Source organism: Chenopodium quinoa, unplaced genomic scaffold, assembly GCF_001683475.1.
Source record: "Chenopodium quinoa cultivar QQ74 unplaced genomic scaffold, ASM168347v1, whole genome shotgun sequence".
Lineage (NCBI taxonomy): Eukaryota > Viridiplantae > Streptophyta > Magnoliopsida > Caryophyllales > Amaranthaceae > Chenopodium > Chenopodium quinoa.
In genome coordinates, this window is record NW_018742204.1 from 9,587,654 (window position 1) to 9,597,532 (window position 9,879).

At 29.4% G+C, this 9,879-nt stretch overlaps 1 long non-coding RNA gene and 1 pseudogene across 1 annotated transcript; one reads left to right on the forward strand and one right to left on the reverse strand.

The window, feature by feature from the left end:
- Positions 1-932: 932 nt before the first annotated feature.
- LOC110713458 lies at positions 933-8,214 on the reverse strand (annotated as a pseudogene).
- A 452-nt stretch (positions 8,215-8,666) lies between these two features.
- Positions 8,667-9,403, forward strand: LOC110692424. The gene is made up of 2 exons (XR_002505468.1): positions 8,667-8,899; positions 9,187-9,403. It is a non-coding gene; the product is annotated as an uncharacterized LOC110692424 (long non-coding RNA).
- The last annotated feature ends 476 nt before the right edge of the window (positions 9,404-9,879 follow it).

Here is a 9,879-nt window from a genome sequence, read left to right on the forward strand (position 1 = left end):
TACCCACATAGAGGGTGCTGATAAAACTATGGTTTGTTGCCAAGAATAAGGGGAAATGAAGGTTTTAATTTATATGGAGTGCCTTTTCCTAGGTTGTCCAGATAAAATGGGACTATTGTTGGGTTTAAGGACTACTTCTTTAAGATTTGACTTTAGGTTAGGTCGTTAGGACAAGTTTGGAGCCATAGGATGATTAGTGATCTTCCTTTAGGATTAGTTTGTTACGATTTTGCTTCCGTGTGTGTCATAATTCCATTTGAAAGCTTGCTTTACCCCTATTTGAATGAGAATGGGCCGTAGATAGTGTCATCTTAATTACCCAAGTATCTTTGATGATCAACGATTTTTTTTTTTAAAGAAGGCACCCCAACTTGGTTTTGAGGGTTATAGAGCCTCGATAATGTTTAAGTTATTTCAAGGTTTGCGTAAAATTTCCTTACATGAGTATGTAAAGCAAAGTTAGTAGATAGGAAATGTGACTGACTCGAAGCAAGCCGATTTTGGGCATTTTTCGTCTACTGAACAACTTTCACCCAATTTCAATTCTTGTTAAATAAGGGTCTTTTCACATTTACTGAACTGAACTGATTGGAACTGAATGTTTTATGAGAGAAGGAAATTAGGAGCTGAGCTGAACTGAATTGAAATTAAGCTAAAGTGAACCTGCCCTAAGTCCTCGTCATTCCAAAAAAACAACTTGCTTTCTTTGTTTTCGATCCTTTTCATCTTCTGTCCCAAAGCACAATGATGGGTACTTAAGAAAGTAAGCCTTAGTTGTGATGATCACTTTTATAATAGCTTAAAGGTGTTGGTTGTGAATAGCCATAGTTTGTTTTGTTTAGCTTTAATCTATCTTCCTTCCTGTTTGTATTATGTAAACTTTATTTAATTTATGAAATTTTATCCAATGTAAAAACAAATGATTAGCTATATGTCAAATAAAATGACAAATCTTTACTATGCAATACTACAAATACTTGACAACATAAACCCTACACAACATTAAAGACAAGTTTCTTCCTAACTAGTTCAAAAGCAATCTTACTATCAAATGTTAAAGATTTGTAGTTAGATCATCTAGAATTGAATGATAGAGACAATTCAGTAGAATCTAATGCTCTACTTTCTAGGGAAAATGAGCTTGAGCTTACACTTTTGCTTGTTCCAACAAACACTTGTTCAGTTGTTGGCTTGACAAGATCACTTTTTTGCGGTACATGCAGAGACAAGACTCCTTCTATCTCTAATAGCACTTCTTTCATGGTTGGTCTTTTCTTTCCATCCAAGCTTAAGCATCGTTTAGCAAGATCAGCAATAGCTAAAAACTCTTCCTTTGAACCTTCTGGTAGGATTTGCGAATCTATAATATCAAGCACACAAGAGTTTTCCATATGAGAAAGGAACCATGAAGTCAAACTTCGATCCTCTTCAGATGCAGCACGTACTGCCTTTTGTCCCGTTAGAAGCTCAACAAGGACCACACCAAAACTATAAACATCACTTTTTTCAGTAAATTGGTGGGATTGGAAGTACTCTGGATCCATATAACCAAACGTTCCCATTACACGAGTAACCACATGGGTTTGGTCAATAGCCACTGATCTTGAAGTCCCAAAATCTGATAACTTTGCCCTATACTTGTCATCCAAAAGTATGTTTGAAGATTTAATATCCCTATGAAAGATAAGAGTAGAAGTCGAGGAATGCAAATAAGCAAGTGCTCTAGCCGAATCAGAAGCGATTTGTAACCGCATTTTCCAAGTGATTGGAAACTCTTCACTTGGATTATGAATATGATGGGAAAGTGTTCCATTAGGTATAAACTCATACACTAGTAATGGTACATCGGTCTCCAAACAACATCCCAATAACTTTAATATGTTCCGATGATTAATTTGTGACATAATAACCACTTCGTTGATGAACTCTTCTCGTTGGCCTTCCTCTAATTTATTTGACTTCTTTACAGCTATGATTCTTCCTTCACCCAACATTCCTTTATAAACTGTACCATGACCTCCTTGTCCAAGTATTCTATCTTCATTGAAGTGGTCTGTGGCTTTTTCTAGCTCGTCCATTTTGAAGATTTTTATTCTTTCTACGACTCCTTCATCATAAGACATTTGTTGTTGAAGTAAGTTACCGCCATTTCTCTCAAAATTCAACTCCCGTTGCTTAATAGCTTTCTTTTTTTGGCCATTGAATGTAACCACCACCCGAAAACTAACAAAAGTATTGATCCAAAAAACACACCAAGTCCTGCAATTCATAAGTGATTTTAATCAAATATATTATTTTACTAAAATAATTTTTCAATAAGAGGATTGAACTTGACTACGCCTTAACCTTCATGGGTTCTTTTGGTCTAACACTTCTCTAGCTAGCTAATTTTCACTAATTGTCATTTACATTTCTAAATAAAACAAAAATAATTGTCTCATTTTAACTAGCCACGTACAATACTAACACTATACGTTGACTAATCATATATTTTTTATTACATTTATATAACAATAAAAAAATGTTTTAAAATATATGTTGAGATTAACACTGTGTACTGTTCATCAAAATGTAGCAGTTGCGAATGTATTTGTTAGTTGAGGTAATAAATGCTAATTGTGATTAGTTGTTAGTTGTTAATTAGCTATGACTATGTGAATATAGATTATTACTCCCAAAGTTTTTATATATTAGTGCATCACTTGTGTATGTACACAGAGATTGGCAAGCAAATTAAAGTGAATTTTCTAATGTATATATGTGTAAAGTTTAAAATATAGTATGTTGATAATAATATAAGTGAGGATATTTTATTCATGCATTAAGAGAATATGAGTAGGGATGTAAACAATAAAAAATAGAGTAAAATGGAAAAAAAAAATATAATAAGTGGGGTTACTGGAATTAGAGCATTATCAGCAATGGGCATTTTTTTTGCTTAATTAATCTCTCTCTAATAACTTTCTCACTCCTTTTCCTCATGCGTATTTTGTTGGTCATAAAAATTTTCAACCAAAGGTAAAAAAAAAATAAATAAATAAAAAAATAAAAAAATAAAAAATAAAAAATAATAATAATAAAAAATTACTCCCCCCAATTCTCTCTCTTACTTTTCCCTATAGTGTTTAATTGTGATATACTTCTATTAATTTATAATCTATTAACTAATACTAAAACAGAAAATGCTTACATCATTTTTGACACATGTCAAACTATCATTAAAAAATTTCCCGCCAAAATAATATATGATGTCATTGTTAATTTTTTTTTGTTATTTTACTTAGCGTATTTTTTAAAAGTACATTGTATAGTTATTTTTGGAAAAACATGCATCATTAATGCAATATAATGTGTACTACTTTTAAATATTTTCAACACAACTAATCAACAATTTTTTTTTCTCAATTTAATTTTAATAATTTGGCCTTATTATTTTAAATTTCTTATACACATTGCATTTGTATATTTCATATGAATCGCCTTATTTTTATATATCACAGAATAATTATGGAAAAAATTGTTACTACCGTGCGATGCACGGGCACTAATCTAGTGTTTAACTAAATTTTTTAATGAATAAATGATTTACGATTACAATATTAAATACTATTTTAATTTTTTAACGAGAAAGTAATTATTTTACTTAAGTATATTCTGTGACGTACATCCATAATTTAACATACAAGTCATTGAAATCAAAACAATTAAAATAAATCCAATAATTGATGTGTCATTAAAAATAAATAATATTAAAATAGTTATTATTTTGCTGAGCTTCCATCTAAACGATGCGTTTGGGTTGCTTTTGTTATTCATCCTTCCCCAAAATGCATCGTTTGGGAAGTGTGCCGAGCAAAAAGTAGACAAGTTGCATTGACAGCATGGGGCCCACAACACTTACGGTATACTTCCTCCGTTTTCTTTTACTTGCATCAGTTCCCTAAAAAGGAAATGTCACAATACTTGCAATACACTATAAAAAGAAAGTTATTTTAGGAAAAAACTATACTATTTTACTTATTTAAATCACATGGTCCACTAAATTACACTCCTAATAACCATTCATCCTACTTTAAAGTTTATTATATCATGTAAACCCCACCTTTCTTAATTATCGCGCTAAAGGGTGTGTTGCATCTAAAAGAAAACGAAAGAAGTAATAAAGTAGGCAAGTAATGATCATGTGCCCTAAAAAATGGTTTATTGTCCCCCTAAATTATTATCTTTTCATCTAAATGTTACTCCTTTCCTTTCATAATGTTAGTCTCAAATACCATTTTAGAATTTTTAAAAAGATCTACCCATATTAAATATATTCCATTTTTAATTGAATATTTATTTCCTGTTTTATAATTGTTAAATTCTGATTGGTTAAATTAATTGATCGTTGATTGATGACATGGCTCTAAGTAAGGAAATTCCTCCCTTGAATTATGCAATTATGATTGTTGCTTTCCAAAAAAAAAATCAAAATTTAAATAGGACAAACTAATTATGAACTGCCTTTCAAAAAAAATAAAATTATGAACTGTTTTTGTACTTTAATGTTAGATTCCAAATACTCTTCTTTTCTTATTTAATGCGATTAGTTCCACATAGGACTATCATATAGAAACCAAGGGAGTAATTTTTAACATGTAGAATATATTTTATTAATGTATATGCATAAAAAAATTAAATTTATAGTAAATTAATTAATTTTGACTTAACCACATGCATTGCATGAGTATGAGGTTAGTATCTATTAAGGGCGTGTTCGGCGCTAGCTTTTGAGTAGCTTTTAGGTAACTTTTAGTGGTTTGACCAAGTCAAATCACTACTTGTCAAAAAATGTGAGTGTTTGACAAAGTAGTGGTTAGGGCAACTTTTAGTGGTGGAGGTAGCTTTTATGAAAAGTTAGAAAGATTAGCTTTTGAAATTAGAGGTAGCTTTTGAGGTAGCTGTTGAAAATTTAATCTATAGTTTTAAAAATAAAATGTTGATTTGTATATGTAACAGCTAGTCAACCGCTACTTTACCGAACCCTCATATCTAAATTATTTATCTTCATAGCTAACAGCTTGTTGACAGCTAACATCTACATACACAGCTCAAAGCTGTCACCACATCTACAGCTATTTTCACAGCTATATTTTGCCGAACATACCCTAAAACAAGTAGTACACTTTTATTTTTTAAAATCGCTGAACAAGGCAAGTGTGATGTTTTGTTCAACTTATTTCAGGACATTGTTACTACCTCAAATAAGATTAGAACAAATAAGTTCATTTTAGAAAGTTCTAAACGTCATTTATTGTTTTATACACTTTTTTTTAATTATTGATAAACATATTTAATTTTGTAATGAAAAATTATGAAAATTACCTATTAAAAAAAATAAAAAAATATTACGAATTTAACAATATCCCATTTGATACTACTTGCGTTATCTTGAGTACTGCCCATTAACTATTATTAATAAGGTCAAAGTTTGAAACTTTTTACCATGTATAATTGCATGTATTCGTTTGTTAAACATTATAAAGTTGGATCTTATTAGATTCATATTGTTATGAGTTTTCTATATATCAACTTTGTATAATTTTAAGTAATGGACAATAAAGAAATTAATGGTCAAAATAGTGCATTAGATATCGTTAAAAATGCAAGTAAAGTGAGAACAAGTTATAATGAGAACCAAGGCTAAAATGAGAACAAGAAACTAATCTAGGCCCTTAGATTATTCTAATCGGATGGTCCACATGCATCCGATTATAAGTAAATGAAAAGTTAGTAAAAGTAAATGAAATCAGTCATAAAGTAAATGAAATTGCCTTAAAAAGTTAAAAAACTGAATTTTTTTAAAAGATGCGAAATTACAAAATTGCCATTGATGAATGCTGGTGAAACGTAAACCGTTAGATTAAGCGTGATTAAAGGCTAATATAGGTTACTAGTTCTCATTATTTAACTTGGTTCTCACATAATTATATATATATATATATATATATATATATATATATATATATATATATATATATATATATATATATATATATATATATATATATATATATATATATATAACCAAGTTATAATGAGAACCAAAGCTAAAATAAGAACTAGGAACTACTCTAGGCTCTTAAATCATGTTAATCAGATGGCTCACATGCTTCCCGTGTCATTAATGGCATTTTCGTAATATTTCAACTTTGTAAAGTGTTTTCCAGCTTTATTTCTAAAAAGTAAATAGAAAGTTAGTTAAAGTAAATGAAATCAGTCATAAAGTAAATGAAATTGCCTTAAAAGTTTAAAAACTGGAAAAAAGTTGCAAAAACTGCATAATTACGAAAAAGCCATTAATGAATGCGGGTGAAACGTGAACCATCAGATTGAGTGCGATCAATGGCTGAGATTGGTTCTTAGTTCCTATTATTCACCTTGGTTCTCACATGATCTCAATTATATATATATATATATATATATATATATATATCATAATAAGACAAAAAATATATCTGTAATTAATTATATTTTTCAAAGGTATTTTCAGTAATAAACTTTTTCTCCACAACTACATAGGGTCTTTTCTCTTCAGCTTATTTTCAGTTCAATTCAGCTCCAATTAGTTCACTTCATTTCAGTTCCTATTTTCCTTCTCTCATAAAGTATTCAGTTCACTTCTGTTAAGTTAAGTTCTGTTCAATTCAGTTCAGTAAATCAGAACAAGACCATAATCAAACACTCAATCATCTTGTTTAGTTATGATTTGATTCGGTGAAACTACTAAATTTTGTTCGAATAGTGTGAAAAGACAAAGTGATTCAAATATTGAGAAACAAAAGAAGTACATACAACTTAACATGAAAAGGTTAAGATGTTGATTTCTTTGTTTAACTAAACAAACAACATAGAGAATGAAAAACTACTTTTAGGAAATATTTTTAAAGGTTATCTAACACCTTATGGGCGTTCGTTAGCACTATTCCTTTTTAATATATGGTATGATTTTTGTAAAGATATTGAGGAATGGGAGAAAAAAAACTTGAATATATTAGGGTGGTTAATGAGCGCGAGGCGCGACACACGCGCCATATCTAATTCTGTTCGAGGAGCACTATTTTTTTTAAGGTGTTTAGAGAGCCACGAGTGCAATTGATGAGACTCGATGCTAGAATTATATGGCACCGGAATGAGAGCTCTAACCACTTGAGCTATCCCTTTCTCTCTCCAAGAATATTTCAATTTTTTTTTTTTAAAAAAGAAGCAATGATATACTTACCAATGACAATTGCATGTATTAAATCATACTGGTGGCTATTAGTGATAATACATGGATCATCCTGCGTAGCCTTGCCAAGGTAGCCTTCTGGGCATGTACAATTATAACTTCCAGGGAAGTTATGACAATACTCTTGTGTTTCACAATTATTCAAGCCAGAGTCCTTGCATTCATCAATATCTGGATATTAACCCAATAAGCGATTAGTATAAATTACATTGATGCATGATTTACAATATAGAAAAACCTCATAAATGAAACAAGTGACAGAGAGTAAGTATAAATTACTTGATGATTGGACTTACTAGTGAAGGTAGATTACCTTGACAATCATTAAGGTAGGGATTGCCCTGGAATCCAGGTTAGCATTGGCAACGGTAACCCCATAGCCCCGGTAGGCCATCAACACACACGGAGTTACCTTTGCATAATAATTTTTCCTTAGCTGCTAGCACGCTTTCGCACTCTTTTGTTCCAATAGACCAATTATAGATCATTGAATAATTATCGAATATACTTGTATCATTAGACACAAAGAAATCTGTAGTAACAGAAGCATTTTCTTTGCCCACAGAATTATGGTGTGGTGAAGACAATAATAATATTGCTACTAAGATTAATAAACTATGAACCCAACCAAATTCTCCTTCCAACATTCTTTTTGTTCACAAAGTTATGTGATGAACTCATGCATGTTTGTTTTTACAGAATTATTTATAGAACAAGACAGTGGCGCCCAGGGTCTTTGTGGAATTGCTTTATTATTGCCTTTCTTTTTATACTTTTTCTTTTGCTTGGTGTTGAGCTTTATCAATTTCTTTAAGGAAATGATTTTTCTCTCTTTTTTATTAGTCTTTTCAATGTAGGAATATAATACTATCTAGGGATTGTTATAGACATACACTAGATTAGGTCCCGTGCCACACACGGTAATTTTAAATAATTATATTGAATCAAAATAACATTTAATTAAAAAAACATACATTTGTTAACAAAAACAAAAAAATACTTAAAGAATTTGTTTCTAAAAAACCAAAATATTATGATTTAATTTATTTTGAAATTAATACTATAATTTAATTAAACATACATTTGTTTTTCAAAAAATGTAAATTTTTCTAAAATAGTATGATGAATTTATTATGAAATAACCCATTAGCCACATAGGTATTTTAATGTACACATTTGACAATACCCGGCCTATAATATTTGTATATTTAACCAACATATTAATACTTTGACCCAAACATCCTCAATACCTAAAGTGACCCAAATTAAAATTACCTTATACTCGAAATAAAGTGAACAAAAAATACATGATTAAGCTAATACCCAAAGTTATCTAACCAATATAAGTCCAAGTTAATTGACCCAAACCAAATCTTGTACAAAGTGATAATGATGACAAAAATAACAATGATATTAATCGAGATATAGAGAAAGTATCTCGATTCTTCTTTTTACTATCTCTATCCTTTTTTTTTTCATGTTTCTTCATATTATCTTTTACTTTCTCATGATTCATCATCTTATCTTTCACACCACCAATTCCTTTTATCAGATGTCTCGGACAAGACCACTTCCATCTATTCATTTATGTCAAATTATGTATATGGTCAAGATCTGTATATACAAAAGGTGAATTCTTTCTCTTTATTTATTTATTTTTTTTTATTTTTTTTTATGCAATGCATTCTTTCTCTTATCATAATACTGTAAATAATTCTGACTTCAATGTTCATCCATAATACTCGTAATGTTATTTACCCATAAAAAAAGTGAATTCTTTCTCTTATCATAATTTCGATCATTTTCAATGAATTTAAGATACAATATTAACTTTTCTTTAAAAAAAAAAATGAGATACAGTATTAACTTTATTCACTGAAATCCAATTGTTTTTTTTTTTTTTTTTTTTTTTCCAGATGGAGACATTGAATCTGGACATATGTTGAAGGTTTTACAAAGGAAGCGTTCATATTGTAAAGTTGAATTACGAAAATTTGTAGTTAATGCAATAGAATATTTCATATTTTAGATATCATATGATCTGAGTTTGCAATATACGGAGTACGTTATTGCAATATACGAAAATTTTTTTGTTGTTTAATACATTGGCCCGTTCACTTCGTCTTATTTTTACTGAAATGAAATTAATTTTATTAAAGTGAAATTATTTTTGCTGAATTTAAATTATTTTTACTTAAATGAAATTAATTTTACCGACTCCCTCAAAAAAAAAAAAAAACTTATTGAACTGTTTTTTTTTTTTCTTTTATAGATTTTTTTATTATATTTCTTCTTTAAGTTTACAGATTTTTATTTGAACTGAAATTATTTTTACTGAACAAAAATTATTTTTACTGTATTGAACTTATTTTTACTAAACTGAAATTAATTCTATTGAGCTTTTACTGAATATTACATGACCTTCTTTTGTCTTAGGAGTGCAACTAGGTGCATAGCAGCTGCGATTCTTTTATTGTACCATTATACTTAAAGTGGTATTTTTAATATATTATTATACTGCCTCCGTTAACGGTTATTTGCAACATTTGCCATTTTAGGAAGCTACCTATTATGTGCAACAATTTTTTTTCTTTCCACTTTTAGTAACT